At 48.1% G+C, this 18,671-nt stretch overlaps 1 protein-coding gene across 4 annotated transcripts in view; it reads left to right on the forward strand.

Moving 5' to 3' along the window:
• The window catches only part of STARD8 (StAR related lipid transfer domain containing 8), a 71,225-nt gene that overhangs the window by 23,594 nt on the left and 28,960 nt on the right, over positions 1-18,671 (forward strand). The window contains exon 1 of one of the 4 annotated variants that reach the window (XM_060276114.1): positions 2,024-2,502. The exons of 2 other annotated variants lie outside the window; for them this stretch is intronic. The gene's annotated coding sequence lies outside the window, so the exon portion shown is untranslated. Of the gene's footprint in view, positions 1-2,023; positions 2,503-10,937; positions 11,140-18,671 lie in introns of those variants that run through there. One more of the 4 variants, XM_035117754.2, reaches the window with a different exon arrangement.

An 18,671-nucleotide genomic window follows, 5' to 3' on the forward strand; every position in this document is an offset into this window, starting at 1 on the left:
AGGTGAGAAAACACAGCTGCGGAGCTGGCAAGTGGGGCATCAGGGATCAAAGTCTTTCTGGGGTGTGTTCACGATTAAACCGAGAGGGTCCCACACGAAGCAGTTGCGATTTCTGGACCTTCGAATCCAGGCTTGTGCGCATGTTTCAGATTAAGGGTGGGTTGGGTTGAAGGGATGGTTGTGTTCTCAGTCTTAAAGGGTTTCATGTTGTTTCATATTGTTGGAGAGTGAGTAATGGGGGAACAGGGGCAAAACTAACTGTTGAAACACTTTTCAGTAGGTAGCATTTGAGCTGGCAAATCTGGGTGATAAAGCAGACACTCTCTCTCTCTCTCTCTCTCTCTCTCTCTCTCTCTCTCACACACACACACACACACACACACACAGAGAGAGAGAGAGAGAGAGAGAGAGAGAGAGAGAGAGAGAGAGAGAGAGAGAGAGAGAGAGATGTTTGCAGGACAGAATAAAGTTGTTTATTGTAGGATATGCATAACTTGGATGGATAAGGTTTCTAGGTATAGCCTAACTTTCTGATGTTGGAAGGAGCTTATATAGCCCAAACGTTCCTGCCCTTTGACAAAATGGAGAGCGCTGCCAGACTTGAGGAAGTCCGGAGGTTTGCGGAGGTGTGGAAAATCTGTCAGCCCCAAGCAGAGGGGTGCCAGAGGGAATGCAGCCCACTTTTGAAGGCAGGAGGGGTGTGCAAAACCCAGCCACCTTTTTATTAATAGAGGCGGAAATGCTTGGATGTGGTGGATCTTCGAGCAGCTTCTAGTCAAAGGTGATGCTTGATGGGAAGCAACCGCCCTCAGCTTCCACAACTCTCTTCCCTAGCCGCTGCAGCCCCCACAGTACCTGTTTGCAGGTACTGAAGTATTTTGGGAACGGGGCAGGGTGGGGATCTGGAGCTGAATGAAGGGGTGTCTTGTTTCAGACCAGATGTGCTGAGTTGCCCCCAGTCTTGGGGGGGGGGCTGCCCCGCATGCATGACATCACACATGGGCGCCCCCAACCTGGCCAGGCACACTCGGCTCACCATTCCCCACACGACGAACCACCTTCCTGAAAGGTGCCCTGGTGTGTCCTTTTGAGGATTGTCACAAAGTTGAAAATATTGGAGGGACTGCCCCCCTGGCCCCCCTAGATGACACCCCTGTTTGGGGCCAAAATAGCAGTGCTCTGGTGGCTGACAAGCAAAGCTGCCTTTCAGTATGAGAGATAGAATCAGAAAATTGTAGGGTTGGAAGGGACCCCCAAGGGTCATCCAGTCCAACCCCCTGCAATGCAGGAATTGCAGCTTAAGATTCCCTGAGAGATGCGCGCATTCAGCCTTTCCAAGGAAGGGGGATCCATCACCTTCTGAGGTAGTAGAACATGTGCAGACAGATGCACCACTTTAGGCCACAAAGCCCCACAATCTTCGAGTTCTCAAGAAATTCTCAATTACCCTGAGAATTGAGGAAGAAACTTGTTCTCAGAGGAAGAAAACATTTCAAGGAAACTGAAGGTAGATTTTGGCATGGTAATAATGTAACTCTCCAAAGTGGATCATGTTCCTTTGAGCCACATGAATCCTTGTTTTTAAACCCACAGTTAACTCTTTTCGCTGTGGTGGGCAGAGGCAACATGAGCTCCCCCCAAAGAAACCTCTCAGCCAGATGTAAGGGATATACTTAAACCCACATATAGAGTATGTACAGGACTTTTCTTGCCCATGGCAGCCATTTTTTTGCTGGGACCTTTGGAACTTTTATCAAAACAGGAGTGGGCACCTCAATTTTTTTTTAAAAAACTGAAAAAGTACTGCACACAGTATACATACATAGACACATAGATCATTCACAATGGATATATACAACCCACACAAAGACAGCGTCCACACAGAACCATAGAATCGTCGAGTTGGAAGGGATCCCAAGGGTCATCTAGTCCAACCCCCTGCAAGGCAGCACATGGCAGCATTGTCAACCATTTTCCCGGCTCGTATTCCCCCCCCCCATTCAATCTGGATGACCCTTTCAGTGGATAATCCGATGAAAGAAAGAACCCCTGTTCCCCACAAAGCTCATTTGCAATCCCTCGCACGGGCTTCTGCGTTGACTGTTTTGTGATGTTTTGTCAAGGGTTAAGGGGAAAGCCCAGCTGTTTGGCAGGCTTTCCTCTTGCTTCAGCGATTGGCCAGGAGCCTCAGGGGGCGGGCCCAAGGAGGCAGCTCCAGCAGTTTGGCCACCTGTGCCTGGAGGAGCCCTCTTTTGCAATTGACAACGGCCAAGGAGCAGCAGCTGCTTTTTGCTGCTGCTCTGGAGCTGGCAACAAAGTATGTGCGTGCAAGTTTGTGTGTGTGTGTAAGTATAACTCTGGGGGCATGCTGCCTCCGGCCTTTGCCCTACCCCAGCAGAGGAAGCGACTGAATCTCCCAAGGATTTTTGACAGCCAAGGAGTTTCCTCCTGGTACCCCAGGTGCAGTTTTTCAACACGGGACATGGAGCAAGGCAACTTGAGGTAAATAGTCACTGCGGCAAAATGCTCTCCCATGCTGTCAGTTCAGTGGTGAAACTATCTGTCTGTCTGTCTCCCTCTCTCCCTTGGTCTTTCGCTTTTTGGCTCTGAAGAGTCATAACTTTCCCCGAGGAGCGCCTGACGCTCACATGATGATGACCTGGCAATCCTGTTTTCACTTCATCGACTTGACCTGCCTGAACAGAAAAACGGTGTCTGTGTGGGTCTGGTTATGTGCCCCATTCCGAGGCCGTTCTCTCCTAGGAGACGTTACTGGCTTGGGTGCATGGCAAAGGAAGACTTCTCTGCTTGTACAAAGGTTTCATAGCCATTCTAAACTGTTGCAGGAGCTCCTGCTGCCGTTGCTGCTCTTCCTTGTCTTTTGCTACAGGAGCACTGTGTGTGTGTGTGTGTGTGTATTATGTGATTATGGAAGTCCTTGGGTTGCGTCTTGCTTGTTTTGTGATGCAGGAAAGATTGAGTAACATGCACACAGCTCCCTTCCAGCCTCTTGGGGTGGTGGGCGCTGAGCAGGTGGGCCCTTTTGTAAGGGACCGGCAAACTGTGTGGGCGAGATCCCCAGCGGGATCCGCACTGGAGGTGTGGTCCTGATCCGTGCACATGGCACAAAAGAAGTCAGTGGCGGCATCAAACACACACAGTTCAATCCACGCTGGTTGGCCCCTGCTCTTTGAGGCCATAGAATCATAGAACTGTAGTGTGGAAGGGATACCCAAGGGCCATGTAGTCTAGCCCCTTTGCAATGCAGGAGTCACAGCTAAAGAATCCCTAACAGATGACCCTCCAGCCTCTGTCAAAAAAAAACAGAGAGATTCGACCACCTTCCAAGGTTGTCCATTCCACTGTCAAACAACTCTTGTTGAAATGGCCAGGGTCCACTGTGTTGGCAGGTGCTGTGTTTCAGTCTAAAAATTCAGATACCGGTACTTATTTCTCATATTTTACCGTAATTCGCAGTCCGTCCTGTCTCCAGGCCTCTGGGTCTATTGTACCCCAAAATAACACATGGCATAACTATGAGCTCTCTTGAGTTTCAGGACATCCATATGGAAAACGTTGAGTAATGGGCGGGGAAAATATGGAAACCCAGAGTGCTATTTATCGCTAGCCCTGTTCAGAGTAGACCTGTTGAAGTTAATGGATGTGACTGAGTTAGGATCCCTAATTTGATTAGGTCTACATAGAGTAGGTCTTGGCTGACTACAACCCCAGGTTTGGTGTCTGAATTGAAGAATGGATGATTAGAATTATTGCCCTCCTCCCCCCCAAAATAGATGCAAATATCTGGCTATAGTTATGTCTGTACTTTTTGTAGCTTCTCACTTATTGAGAGAGATGGCTGAGCTTGCCCCCACTTGCTGAGGGCCAAAATAATTTGGTTCATTTCCTGAGGCTTGGAAGACAAGCCTCTCTCCCCGAAACACCCTCCTCCCCTTCCCTTGAGGCCTTACCTGGTCAGGTGGGCAAGGTGACCTGCTCAGTCTGCTCTCCAGGTGCTAACTATTGATGGGCAGGATCAAGGCCCCTGCTCCTTTATCTTGGGTTGGAGAGAAGTTCTAATAAAGGACTCCTTCAAATACAGGAGTCCTTGAAATATGGAGGGATGGAGAGAGTCCCCTACGAAGAAAACGTGTTTGGGACTTTTTATTTCCGATAAAAAGGCGAGAAAGAAGTGATTAAGATACAAGTTTCTAAAAGGGATGCGGGTGGCGCTGTGGGTTAAACCACAGAGCCTAGGGCTTGCCGGTCAGAAGGTCGGCGGTTCGAATCCCCGTGACGGGGTGAGCTACCATTGCTCGGTCCCAGCTCCTGCCAACCTAGCAGTTCCAAAGCACGTCAAAGTGCAAGTAGATAAATAGGTACCGCTACAGCGGGAAGGTAAACGGTGTTTCCGTGTGCTGCTCTGGTTCGCCAGAAGCGGCTTTGCAATGCTGGCCACATGACCTGGAAGCTGTACGCCGGCTCCCTCGGCCAATAAAGCGAGATGAGTGCCGCAACCCCAGAGTCGGTCATGACTGGACCTAATGGTCAGGGGTCCCTTTACCTTTATACACTGAAGCATGGCATGGAGAAAGTGAATAGAGAGACAAATAAACTCTCCCTCTCTCAGGACACTTGAACTTGTGGCTATCCAATGGAGCCGAATGTTGGAAGATTCAGGACAGAGAAAAGAAAGGACTTCTTTATGCAACACGTAGTTAAACTATGGAACTTGCTCCTGCAAGAGGCAGTGATGGCCACCAACCTAGGCAGCTTTAAAAGAGGACTGGGCAGATTAATGGAGGAGAGAGAGCTATCCATAGCTATGCTCTGCCTCCAAGGTCAGAGGCAGCAATGCTTCTGGATACCAGTTGCTGGAAACTGCAGGAGGGGAGAGTGCCACTCTTGTGCTTGGCTCGGGCTTGTTGCTCTCCATGCATGTTGCTGCTACTCCTCCCATTGCTCTGTGCCCTTTTGAGGACGGGGGGAGAGTGTTAGGAACAGGACGGGTCTTGAATATTGGAGATTGTTGGTGATGAGAGAATCCGTGAATTCTCCTCTGGCTCGGATTTCAACCTGAGCCGGGGAAGAACCTTCAGACTTTGAAAGCTCTCCCCTGGGATTTTTAAGAAGCCCCAGAATTATTTCCCCAGGCTGGCTTGGAAGAGCTTCACCTACATCTATACTTCCTGGCTTTGGGGGATATGCCTTTCCCTGGCTTCTGGTTAGCTGAGGAACCACTGTGCATTGTGGGGTATTCCTGGAAAGATTCCCCAGTGCGCAGTCGGCTCCTGTGGAGCGCTGGCCTAGTCTGTTGGGCCTCTTCACTGCCCTGCCTAGTTGAGATGGGGCTGCCCACTTCCTCAGGGCTTGGCTTTGGAGGGGCTGAGCAAGCGAGTGGTGGCGGTGGGGCACCTGCCTCCTATGGAAACTTGGCTGCTGTTGCTGGTCTTTCCTTAAAGATCCCCCCAATACATTTCAAAGGAAGCTCTAATTGGGGAAAGCATTGTAGTGACTGCAGTAGGTGACATTGCCTCTGGAGGAGATAATGGACAGTGGTGGTTTACCGGTAGTGCCAGACTGGGACCTAGGAGACCAAATCCCTGCCTGGCCATGAAGCTCCGACCGGTTACTGCCTCTCAGTCTAATCTACATCACAGGGTTGTTGTGAAATGAGGAGAGGAAGCTGCATATGTCACCTTGAGCTTCTTGGAGGAAAAGAATTAGCTAGGAATGCAATAAATAAACAAAGGAGTAGGAATTGATTCCAATATAAATAGGATTAAATGTCTTCCCTCTCCCCATTATATTTCTCCTAATCTCTTTAGTGCTACTTTAGGAGCACATTAGGCCAACATAATCCGCATTAACAATTTTCCGTTGCAATTCCTTGTTGCTGAAGTTTGGACATATGATTCTGGAGGGTTGGATGAGAGCACCCATTGCCTGTTCTTTGTGGCAGTCAGAGGCATTGGTGGCCAGGGCCCAAATCCACCTCTCCTTTCTGTGGAAAGGGTGCTAGGGGTCACCAGAGTGAGTTCTGGATTGGAGCTCCTTTATTTCTTGAACGGACTAAGTCCTGGCACGTGTGAATCGGTAAAGATGATAACAATGCCTGCTCTTCCTCACCAGCGAGGGACCACTGCGAGGCCCTGCACATTTCAGTATTTGTAGGAAAGCCAACTGGGTAACATGAGGCAACTTCTGCATCGCCCTGTGCCTTCCCTTGAGAAGTCAAGCAAACCTGGGTTCTCCCTGTGCCATTTAAAGCAAAGGAGTCCCTTCTTTCCCCCTTGAGGCAACAACTGGGGAACTGGGTTAGCAGCAAGGCAGAGATAGTACTGCAGTGCATGGAAAAAGCCCTCTCGGAGATGCGAGTTTGGAGGGCTATGTTTTGCATGGAGTAAGAATCCATTAACCTTTGCACACAGTTCCGGCGCATTCCCTGGCATTCGGAACATGGCCGTTCAGGGAGGCCACATTCCAGGAAAGTCAGGGGTCCCCCCCCTCCAGCCCAGTTAATAATTGAGCTACAATGACCCTCCTTGCACCGTGTCTCCCTGAAAGTCACCTCTGTATATGCCTCACGCTTGCTGGCACTTGGGGCTCCCGAAGTTTCAAAGTAAAGGAGACCTTTGTTTCTTTGCTCGCTCTGCCCTGAGAGGGATCTCGCCAGTCTCAAGACCCCATTTGAATGTGCCTTGTTTGGCAGCGCTCCTAAAGGAGTTGATCTGATGAAATAGCTGGACGACCTGGAACTGGACAGAGTCTGGACAGAAGCAGAACTGGTAGACTTAAACTACAGGAACCCCAGTCTTTGAGTGGTGAGAGATTCTGGGATGCCTGTGATTTCCCCAGGGGTTACTTTCCTGGGAATGAAGGTCTGCGAAGACTTTGGTGTCTTTAGGAACTACGGTTTTATTTATGCACATGAACAACCTGAGCAGAGGATGGAGAGGGGTTCTTGGCATTAACCCCCCAGCATTTCTCCCCACAACCTTCCCTTAGGTTGCCAAGGGAGCCCCAGACTCAGCTTTGGGTTCAGCGCAGAACAATATAAACCTCTGTGTCTCTGGCTTCCAGCATCAGCCAAAAAACTCTCTCTCTCTCTCACACACACACACGCACACACACACACACTTGGCCTGTTGCTCCCCATCCTAGGGTGACTGGTGGGACTCAGCCAGCTGGGCAACCTCTTTCTATATGTAAATGGAGGTACTTAAACTGGCCAGCTAAAGGACTGGTTTTGCTGGTTTCCTCTTGCATTTTCTACCCTCACCCACACAGAAGCATAGGTTTTTGGAAGGGATCCCTGGGTGTTATCCAGACTGACCCCCCCACACCTATAACAGAACATAGATCTAGGTTAAATGTGGGGTGGGGGACTTGATAATGACATAATCTCTGCAGCTCCCTGCAGAGATTATTTCATTGCCAAGTTCTCCACACACACACGCACACCAGTTTTAGGATCCAGATTTGGGATGATTCAAGATAAGGCTCTCCCATAACCCCCTGTCCAGTGGCTGTGCTGTTGGAGGCTGATGGGAGTTGGTAGCCTCAAACATCGGTGGGGGGGGCAGATTGGGGAAACGTCGATGGCGGACATGGAGGCATGGATGAGAGAAAGATGGAATGAGACTGAATGTCTTGACACGCATTGGGGAAAGGCCAGGTCTTGCCAATCTTTCTTCCCAGAATCCTCTCTGCCTAAAGGATGGAGGTCATAGAATCATAGAATTCTACAGTTGGAAAGGGACCCAAAGGCCCCCGTGAGGCAGCAATCACAAATGTGTCCTGAGAAAAATGCCACCATTTGGATGAGTTGAGAACGGCCTTTGGGGCTGCCGCGTGGGCTCCTTTTCCTTTTGGAGTGATGGCGACCGGAGTGTAGCATTGGAGTTGTGAAAGCAGAATGGCTTTCCAATTCCTTGAACTGCCTCTCTGGCGTCCTCTCCAGCTACTGCCACCGACTGTTGTGTCAGCTGCTGGTTGGTTGGCACATGGGCAGGTCTGTCCCATCTGTTTGCTTCCGTGGGGGGGGGAACGGGGAGGGGGCGACGGTTCTTTCCTGCTCATTTGCTGATCATAGAAGCTCAGCTATGAGCCCGGAGATAATCCCTCCATTCCGAACGAACCAGCTTTGCATGGGAAACTGGAGAAGATTCTGTTCTGCTCAGTGTCCCTCATTTTGGAGTGAGCCCAGGCCTGGTTTATCTTGGCCGAGCACTTAATAAGTGACATATTACCCTGCCAGCGTGTGCCCGGGAACATTTACGGAGCGTACAGCAACGGCACTGTTTGACTATCCATTTTAACGGTTGCTTATCAGGAAACGGCACTTGTCATCTGGTGCCAGAAGCGGTCTTGTACACACTTCCACAGATCTGTAACATCGAAGAGAGTGACTCAGTTGCTTCCCCTCCGCCCCCCAAAAAGAGACAGAAAATGAGGAATAAATAAATCCTTCTTCTGGTTTTCTGAAGATAACATTCCCATTGCCATGCCAGGAACAAAACGTAGTATTGGGTTGGATCATTTCCCCACAACATTGGGGAATAATTTAATAACAATTTAAGGTGTTTCTGTTAGAAATGGGCGTCCTCTTTTGAGACATACGTTACGTTTGGGGAAAGGGGCTTCCAGTCTCTGCTCGTCTCCTTCCCTCAACCTGCTCCATTAATCTGCTTTCCGCTTGCTGAGATAAACGGCAGGAAATCCCTAGAGGCCACCTTAACCGAACCTCTGAGCTGTACAGGAAAAACATCCTGGATGAAGCTGTGGAGTCTCTGCTCGCAATTAAGCCAGTTGGGTTCTGCATTTTATCCAGATCCAGATGTTCTCTCCGTTGACGAAACCTCTGGTGCACGTAGGAGGCACCAGCCGAAACATAATACTCATGTGAACTTTGGAAATAAGCTCTCCCTGCATCAGGAGGGCATGTAGAAGGAAGGCTTGGTAATTTTGCCCCGGGGCAAGCAGCCCACTTCCTACCTTGGACTGGGGGCAGCTGTGGTTGGCCTCCTCTCCTGCCCAAAGTGAATTGGCAGGCCTGAGCTGGGGTACCCGATCCGTATTCAAATGCAGCCTTTAACATTATCTGTTCTGCGTGCATGTTAATGGAGACATCCGTCACTAGACATTAAAGGTGGTGGAACCTCCTTCATTGGAGGTTTTTAAAGAGGTTGGAAAACCATCTGTCAGGAAGTTGTTGTTTGTTTATTCATTTATCCACCCCACCTTCTCCCCAGACTGGGGTTGAAAGTGGCTTACACAAGTTGAAAACTCGTGCAGATAAAATACAGAAAGCTGGAAAAAAAGATAATTAAAAAAATAATTAAACTATAACACCCTGGAGTACTGTGTCCAGTTCTGGGCACCACAGTTCAAGAAGGATACTGACAAGCTGGAACGTGTCCAGAGGAGGGCAACCAAAATGGTCAAAGGCCTGGAAACGATGCCTTATGAGGAACGGCTTAGGGAGCTGGGCATGTTTAGCCTGGAGAAGAGAAGGTTAAGGGGTGATATGATAGCCATGTTCAAATATATTAAAGGATGCCATATAGAGGAGGGAGAAAGGTTGTTTTCTGCTGCTGCAGAGAAGCAGACACGGAGCAATGGATTCATACTACAAGAAAGAAGATTCCACCTAAACCAGGGGTCCCCAGACTTACCGGGCTTCGGGCCGGAGGGCAGGGGAGTGCGCGCGCAGCGGGCCGGAGGGCGGGGGAGTGCGCGCCCGTGCGCATGCGCACACGCACACGATCGGGAAAAAAATCACCGAAAATCGCTTGTGCGCATGCGTATGGGCCTCCCCCGACCCGGAAGTGCATTGGAAATGACCTCTTCTGGGGTCATACGCATGCGCACAAAGGATTTTCGGCGATTTTTTGCCGATTTTGAAGATCGTCGCCGCGCCGCACGCCGTAAAAGCGGGCGGCGGCAGCGGGCGGCGGGGGTCGTCGCGGGCCGGATTGGGAGGCCAATTGGGCCGCATCCGGCCCGGGGGCCGTAGTCTGGGGACCCCTGACCTAAACATTAGGAAGAACTTCCTGACAGTAAGAGCTGTTTGGCAGTGGAATTTGCTGCCAAGGAGTGTGGTGGAGTCTCCTTCTTTGGAGGTCTTTAAGCAGAGGCTTGACAGCCATCTGTCAGGAATGCTTTGATGGTGTTTCCTACTTGGCAGGGGGTTGGACTGGATGGCCCTTGTGGTCTCTTCCAACTCTATGATTCTATGAAGTATAAAAAACTATTATTTAGCTGTGATTCCAGCATCAAAGGGGGTTGGGCTAGAGAACTCCTGGGGTCCCGGAGAATTTTTTGTTTTTTTGCATTTATATACCACCTGTTTCTCCAAGGAGTTTGAGGTGGCATACATACACATGGTTCTCCCCTCCTTGTTTTGTTGTTGTTGTTTAGTCGTGTCCGACTCTTCATTACCCCATGGACCAGAGCACGCCAGGCCTTCCTTGTTTAATCCCCACAATAACCCTGTGAGGTAGGTTAGGCTGAGAGAAGATAGTGACTAGCCCCCAAAGCTGCATGCAGTGAGCTTCATGGCCGAGTGGGGATTTGAACCCTAGTCTTCCCCCCCACGTTTCAGGGCTCCCCCACACTTCTGCTCGTCCTGCCAAAAAAACCGCTCAGCCCTATGCCTAGAAAATGCAAGAGAAGTAGTGGGAGTGTGGAGCCACTGGCTCATAAGTTGACCCTTCCCTCCCTCCATACTCAGGTCTGGTACATCTTTTTTTAAAAAAGAAAGGTTGCTGTCTGTTGAAAGGTTGGTTTTGAGAGCTCTGCAGCTGCCCCCCTCACCCCAGCCGCCTGCTTTTCCTCTTCGCCTGCGGAAGCGAACTTTGTCACAGAGAGACTGCTGTCTTGCTTCGTTCAACTCTGCGTCCTATTTGAAAGGGGGGCAGTGACAGGAACAGCGCTTTAAGGCTCTGTGGCTTCCTCTCCTTGGAGTTTCCCTGACCTTTTGTGCTACAGGTCCCCCTCTTGCTCTTTGGACATCTGAACCTTGGGAGGTGCCTGGAATTCATTCTCTCTCTCTCTCTCTCCACCCCCCTTCTAACCCAGACTGCGTGGCGAGAATCCTAGGAGTAGAACAATCAACAAACGCAGCAAGTTATTCAGGTTGAACTTAATTAACCCATATGTGGGGTAATTTATTTTATTTATTGCATCCCTCCTTTTCCACCCCCCTCCAAGGAGCTCAAGGTGTCTTGCATTGCCCTCCACCTCCTTAATTACACCCCCCCCACAACAACAACCCTGCGAGGTAAGCTAGGCTGAGAGGCATTGGCTAGCCCAAGGTGAGCCAAGGGGGAATTTGAACCCTGTTCTCCCAGGTCCTAGCCAATACTACAGCATCCTGGCTCTCTTAAATCATGTGTCCTGGTACCCACTTTTTTTGAGGACCAGGTAAAGAAGATTTCAGTCTGCCTGCTGGCGTTCTGATTTCAGGGTTTTATCTGCTGCTGCTTTTAATACTTTAGCTTAAGTTTATATTCTCTTTGTCTATCACCATTGCCTTACTATTGTCTTTGATGCTTTAATGTTTTCCTGTTTTTGCAGAGGAAATGTTCTGACTGGATCTTGAAAGATATCTTTCTTCCTGTCTCCCATAATCTGACATGATGTTACTTTTACCCCCACCATGAAATTCAGAGAGGGGGCAGGAAAAACCCCGGGTGTACTCATGTTTCGTCACTCTTAAAAAAATTTTTTTTTAAGGAATCTACTGTGAAACTGCTTTGAACAATTTTTATTTTTTTTAAAAGAGAGATGGTAAACTCTGGAATGTTTAACAACAGAATTCACTTCCACAGGAGGCAATGGTGACCAACAAGCTAGATGGCTTGAAAGTAGGATTAGACAACTCCAGGGAGGCGAGTAAAGCTGTCTAGTCTACTAGCCGCAATGGCTATGCTCTCGTTCCATGCTCAGAAGCAGCAAGGCTTCTGAAGGCCAGTTGCTGGAAGCCACAGGAGGGGGAGAGTGTTTTTGTGCTCAAATCCTGCTTGCGGGTTTTCCATTGGGGGTATCTGGTTGGCCACTGTGAGAACAGGATGCTGGACTAGATGGCCTGGCCACTGGCCTGATCCAGCAAGGCTCCTCTTATTTATTTTTATTTTTTGTAAGTTGTTTTCAGTTTCCTTCTGAGGGGAAAAGGTAAAAGTAAAGGGACCCCTGACCATTAGGTCCAGTCGTGACCGACTCTGGGGTTGTGGCACTCATCTCGCATTATTGGCCGAGGGAGCTGGCATACAGCTTCCGGGTCATGTGGCCAGCATGACAAAGCCGCTTCTGGTGAACCAGAGCAGCACACAGAAACAGTGTTTGCCTTCCCACTGTAGTGGTACCTATTTATCTACTTGCACTTTGACGTGCTTTTGAACTGCTAGGTTGGCAGGAGCTGGGACCGAGCAACGGGAGCTCACCCCCAGGGGAAAGCAACCAATAAATATAATAAGAATTATACCCGTGTACAGAACATTTGTGATGAACGAAAACGTCATGGGAGTGTTTACATAACAATCATGAGTAAATCAATGTTCAGGCCACTTCTTTATTGAAATTATCACTTGCCCGGGAGATGGGATGTGTCCGCAGCCAGGCTTTTTGGAAACCCCACCCAACAAACCGTACCCTAAAGCACATTGTTAATTTCAGACATCTTTGTTCTGAAGATTGTAATAGCACAGAACTGGAGGGGAAACTCAGAATTAGCCGTTCTGGCAAAGGAAATAGCCCAGTTGTCCAGTTTCGGTGGAATGGTCATGTTAAGAGGTTGGAAGGTACATTGCAGAGCGTTGTTCTTCTATTCATTTTCGTAAGCAAAAATGTAGTAACTTTGAGGTTAATCCTGTTTTCCGTTTCCCTTCTCCCAACTGGTTCCACGAGCATTTGCAGGACACAAGGGGTTAAGGCAGGATGGAGCAGAGTAGCTTCTTTCATGAGCTGAGATGGTTCATTTCCTTGCCTTCTTCAGGATTCAGGGAGGTGCTGGTTTCTTTAAAGGCATTTCCTGTAGGCAAGTTTATATTTGGCATAGCGCTGGAAGCGGAAGAGGGCTGGGACCAAAGTGGCGGGCTTGGAACAGAGCGAACCAGATTTTCCTTAATGTCACCACAGATTCCCTCAAAGAAATCTGCACTCCTTGACTTGTGTCAATTCCCTCGTGGAAGGAAGAAAGTCGTGCAAACTGTCCCTATGTGGATACTTTATAAACTGCTTCTGTTTTTTCTTCTTCTTCTTTTTAATTGGGCTAACAACAACAGAAATACGCATCAGGCTGGTACAATAAAAATAGGCTGAGTATACTTTTAAACATAGTATGGAATAAAACCCATTACCTTTCATGGGTGGGATGCGTATTAAAGGGGAATAATATCATATATTATTGAATCCACCAAATCTATTGATAAGCAGAGGGAGGTGACAAACTGTGTCACCTACTGCCTTAAAACTACAGCATCCACTGTGCCTCAGGCAGGTTACAAAATGACCAGGTAGACAAAGAAAACATAAACATGTCTAAAAACTTGCGATGAGAAAATGGGAAGCGGCAGGCTCCCTCAGAAGGTGGTGGACTCTCCTTCATGGGAGATTTTTAAGCAGAGGCTGGGTGGTCATCTTTAGCTGTGATTCTTTAGCTGTGATTCCTTCATTGAAGGAGATTGGGCTCAATGACTCCAGTGGCCCCTTCCAACACCAGGATTCCACGATTTCCTTGTGTGAGACGTCGAAATGCCCGAACTTACAACTGTGTTGCTTTCTGTTATTGTGACTTTTTCACATCGGAAGAAGCGAGTTACGAAACCGGGCTTATCCAAACACATCTTGTTTGAAGATAGTATTTCATCTCACACAGGCGGTTTTCCTGACCCCTTGTCAATGGCTTCCATTGTTTCATTTTTGGCTTTGTTTCTTGTAGGTGAGGAAAGGTGGAAATCTGGTATAAACACACACACACACACGGCCTTGGAGATGCGAGAATTCTGGACAAATTTATTTGGGTTTGAGATCTGGCTAGCAGAGGAGAAGTGAGAAGTGAAGTGCCTTAATTTTGTGCCCCTCTGTTTTGGATAATAACCCTTGGCAAAACATGTTTTCTAATATTCTCCCAGTGCTGTGCTTTCTGCCTTTGAGAAAATGGAAAAGGGGTGGGGATCGAGGATCAAGAGGAAACAATTCTGGGGGCACCTCTCTCCCATTCTGGCCCCTTGGGCCAAGGGACCTGCAAGGTCAGCACATCCTGGGATCGTTTTTAGGTAAGCCAAAGATGGAGCAGCATAGAGCCCAAAGGAAGAGAGATGGACTACATTATAGTTGGCTAGCGAGATTGATGGGTGATAGAAAATAGATGGGTGATAGAAAAGAAACCCAAACACTCCATGATACCCAAATTTTGCAATTTGCCCTCGGGAAAGAATCTTGTGTATCTGAAGTTGATACATAGGAAATAAAGTCCTACCAAACATTGCAGAAATGTTCCGGATCTTCTCTGCCTTAAGAAACCACTAATTTGTGGGTTATTTTCCCAGTGAGAGCCAGAGCTCACACATTTTTGTCCTGCAGAGAAAGAGATGCATGCTGTGTAATGTCTTCCATTTTTGAGCTGTACAGGTTTGTGTTGCTGCTGGCATCCAGGTGAGGTATATTGCAGGGGGTTGGTCTAGATGACACTTGAGGGCCCCTTCCAACCTTAGAAGTATAGGATTCATTAAATAAATAAATAATTAATTAAAAAAATTGTCTAGTAGCACCTTAGAGGCCAACTAAGTTTGTTCTGGGTATAAGCTTCCGTGTGCATGCACACTTCTTCAGAACTTCTTATTTTGTCCCTTCAAACTCTACATTTTTATTTTTCTACGATTCGCAGGAGGCTTTTAAACAGAAGCCATCTAGTCCAAGCCCCTGCAATGCAGCAACCACAGCTAAAGAATCCTTGACAGATGGAAACCCAACCTCCTTTTGAAAAACCCCAGCGAAAGAGAGTCTACCACCATAATAATATTGACTAGTCAGATAATAATGGTCTAAATATTGCCAGGTTTCTTGTGGTGCATTCTGGGTAAGAGAAAAGTTATAGAACAAGCTGAGTGTGATGGGAGTTTCAGTCCAGATATGTCTTCACCCGATTTCATATTTTTTTCTTCAAAAATTCCTGTGTTCACTTGTTCAACTTCAGTTTTGATAAGAAGCCATTTCCTCCCTTATTCGTATTCCTGCGTTGCAGAGGGTTGGACTAGATGAGCCTTGGGGGATCTATGAAAGAAAGAAGGGAACCTTCAGAGCAGAATCTTGCTTCTGGCAAGGTGGCCTGCAGCTGTTGATCTTCAGGTCCCCTGGAAAGCTCCTCAGATTTGCCACAGCCTTTCCACGTGGTTACCTGACCAGAAGCAACCTCTCATTCATGTGAACCTGAAAATCCCACTTAAGTTGGGGTTATGGGGTGGGTGAGCATTTCACTAAACAACCATAGGAATTTGGTGCTTAACCTCTGGAGGTCACACCTGAAAGCAGTGACCCTGTAGCCAACTCCTACGGAAAAGGGATTAAAAACTTTCTCTAGAGTCAACTGAACTTCGTGTCATGATGGGGGAGGGCAAAGGAAGCTGGTATTGCGGTCTCTTCACCCCTGGCTGCTTTTTTCCCACCCCCTCTGGGGAATTTTTTTTAAAGCTTTCCAGCTTATTTAAGATGCCTATTCCACCTGTTCCACTGGTACTGTGAGTTTGGGCAAATTAACGGTGACTTCCTTCTTGTTGTTGATGTTGTTGACATCATCATAAAGTTGTTTGTTAGCAGTGGGCAATCTTTTTTCCCCGGCTTAGCAAAGTGGGCCCCTTGGGCCAAATATGTCACAGGTGAGCGAATCTGGCAACTTGTCCGTCACCGACATCACAAGGTTTCTCAGGGTCTGGAAGTCGTGAAGCACCAAATCTGAAGGGATGGAGGGAAGTTGGTTAAATCCTGCTGTGTTGGCTGCATTGACCGGGCAGTGTCAACTAGGTATGGTTTGGGGGAAGCAACCTCGCAGGCTAAACTGGAGGGCCAAGATTGGACCACAGGTTAGATGTGACTCACCCCTCTTCTAGTGTAATTGCTAGAAATTGAAGGCATGTTCAGGCATTCACCTAAGCACCAGTCTTTCTAGTTCAGGGAAGGTCTTTTTTTTTTTTTACTTTCGCCGGGTGCTAGTAAACAAACGTATGAGACACAGGAATCTAAGTATATTGGGTACAACAGTGTTTTCCAAGCTTGGGTCTCCAGCTGTTTTGGGACTACAACTCCCATCATCCCTAGCTAGCAGGACCAGTGGTCAGGGATGATGGGAATTGTTGTTCAAGTTACAGCGGGGCTGTAAGCTAAAACTGTCACATTTTGCGTGGGGGGGGGGGCGTGCGTGCAGTATGAGTGAATGGTAAAGTGCCTTAACTTTCCCCTTAAATGGAAGTGTATAAATTTCAGAACAGAAAATGTGCTTTTGACATTCGAAAAAGGAATAAAATAACAGCATTCTCTCTTTTCCTCTTCCAGCATCACTCCAAGGATTTTTATGCCTCTCACTGCAGAGGGTTGGGCTAGGTGTCCCTTAGGGTGTCCGTTCCAACCCTACAATTCTATGATCCTTTTTGGCATGTCCAGTGTTTATAAGCTTGGTTTTTATAAATGACACATATCCCAGTCCTCCAATTGGCTGGGTCTGGGTTGGAGAGGAGGAGATGCTTTCTCTGGGTGCCCCTCGTAGCAAAACGCTGCAAAGCACAGACAAGCCCAGATCCATGCATACCAGTAAAATTCCTGCAGCTTGATCATGTTTGCACAACACCATTTTGTGGCGTCTTCAGGATTGCACAACTCTTCTCCTCACCGAATGAATGAAGGTGGGGAGGAAAGATTGCCTGTTGCCTTTGAGGGCAATTTCTGAATGGGAGAGCTAAGCACAATAGTCACCCCTTGGAAAACTCTGGATTTCAATTTCCCTTTTGCAAAAGGATGCGTCCCCCTCGCAGGATTGCCACCTTTTGTCCCTCAGGAGGGTTCTTCTGCCTTTTTGCAGCTATGCCCCATGTGCTGTGGGTTCCTAGGCAAAACCCAAGCAGTCCAGGAAATGAGCTGAAACTTTGCTGCATTTCTTTCCTTCTTTCTTCTTGTTGTTGTTGTTGTTTAGTCGTTTAGTCGTGTCCGACTCTTCGTGACCCCATGGACCACAGCACGCCAGGCACTCCTGTCTTGCACTGCCTCCCGCAGTTTGGTCAAACTCCTTCTTTCTTATCCTATCTTTAATGCTTCCTGCTGCCTGACCTGTTCATCGGTTATCTTAGCTCGTTAAAAACATTGCACATTGGAAAAATATGTGTCTTATTGTGAATATCAGTGCTTATAAAACCCAAACAGAGGGAAACTGCACTGTTGTTTTTTTTAAAGGCACAATCTCTCTCTTTTCACCCCTCTTCAAAAACAATGGAAGCAAAACAAGCTTCCTGCTCTGGGAATTTTGCTTTTTTACCCTTCTGTAAATTTTAATCAATGGATTAAGTTAGCTAAATCTCATCAGGTGAAGCGAGGTCAGGTTGCAGCTCAACGTGATTTCCTTTCTAGCCAGTGGAAATATTTGTAGGACCACCAACAGAGCCCCCACTTTCGGGAAGAGGCCAGGAAGGTGGAGGCAGCCCAGTCAAAGGAGGGGATGGGTTCCTTTCAGGAGGTCAGGCGTTCTGCAGGCACTTCGTGGCATTTGGCTGCTTCTTGCTGTGTTCAAAGAACTTTGGACCTGCTCAGAGACACACACTGCCTGTAGGGATAACATTTCTGAAAAATCTGGCAACCTTAGCCTCCTATACAGCGTAGCAGAAAGAGGTCCACCTCAATGGAAGATAAATAAGGATTAAAACCTCTGAGGGGAGAGATTGCAGTTGAGGAATAAGCTATCAGTTAAGGGGAGTTTGGCCTTTCTGCAGAAGCTACAAGCCTTTGTTTCTTCCCCAGACCCCTCTTTAGGGAAAAGCTGGCCTGAATCATGCTTTGCAGGGGAAAGTGAGGAATTCTCGGCTGGCAAATTGCCATGCCAGGTTGCGTATTGCTCCTCAGTTTCAGGGCTTATCCACACTTGCCTTTCCTCAGATCTTTCCACGAACAGTCTGCGCTCCATTTCCAAGCATCCCTTTCCTTCCCCCTCTGGAGCATCCCTCCCCTGCAAAAACCAACCACCATCCTGCTCTTTAAAGCTCAATCGGAACAAACAGCAATCAGAGACCTGCTAAAGCTACTTGGTGACTTGGAGGGCCACAGAGAAACCCTAGGCAGCTCGTTGGACAGTCTCCTTCCATCCAGACAGCCCCTGACTGTCAGTTCAGCAATGCTGCCTGAGGCCAATTGCTCTCTGCATCCTGTTTTGAAATCTTCCCTACATTCCTGGCAAAGATACGTCTGTGTACAAAGGACGTCTCTTTTCGGGACCCCATGACATGCTTTGGAAACCATTTCTGACATGCCTGCTTGTCACTGTGTGGGGGGAGAGGAGGTCACGGGTGCTTATCTCCTGGCATTGCAGCTGCTTAACAGTCTTAAGGACAGAGAGGGTTTGGCACTAGCTGCTTCTCTGTTGTTGTTGTTGTTGTTGTTGTTGTTGTCCGTCCTCCTACAGACATCATTTC

Source organism: Zootoca vivipara, chromosome 6 (assembly GCF_963506605.1).
Source record: "Zootoca vivipara chromosome 6, rZooViv1.1, whole genome shotgun sequence".
Classification (NCBI taxonomy): Eukaryota; Metazoa; Chordata; class Lepidosauria; order Squamata; family Lacertidae; genus Zootoca; species Zootoca vivipara.